This window comes from Rhinopithecus bieti, unplaced genomic scaffold (assembly GCF_001698545.2).
Source record: "Rhinopithecus bieti isolate Rb0 unplaced genomic scaffold, ASM169854v2 scaffold_57210, whole genome shotgun sequence".
NCBI lineage: Eukaryota > Metazoa > Chordata > Mammalia > Primates > Cercopithecidae > Rhinopithecus > Rhinopithecus bieti.
Window position 1 is genome coordinate 584,337 of NW_016823439.1, and position 533 is coordinate 584,869.

The following is a 533-nucleotide window of genomic DNA, read 5'->3' on the forward strand; positions in this document are numbered from 1 at the left end:
TTGTTCTGCTCTACACAGATAGATGTGGCCATGTTAGTAGTTTTGGTTTGGTGGCAGGCAGCTGAGTTCATTCCCATCTGATGGCTTCTATTTTTTCTGTAAAGTTGGAGGTAAAGTCATCTGTTAAGAGTTTATGCAAAGTGAAGGATGGAAGTCTGAAATAGATGATGAGAGTGGGAGAAGACGCATACTAAAGAAACACAGTAGCTGGGCACGGTGGCTCACGCCTATAGTCCCAGCACTTTGGGAGGCCCAGGCAGGCGGATCACTTGAGGTCAGGAGTTCAAGACCAGCCTGGTCAATATGGTGAAACCCCGTCTCTACTAAAAATACAAAAATTAGCTGGGTGTGCTGGCATGCACCTGTAATCCCAACTACTCCAGAGGCTGAGGTGAGAGAACTGCTTGAATCCAGGAGGCAGAGGTTGCAGTGAGCCGAGATTGTGCCATTACACTCCAGCCTGGTTGACAGAGTGAGACTCCATCTGAAAGAAAAGAAAAAGAAAAGAAAAGAAAAGAAAAGAAAAGAAAAAA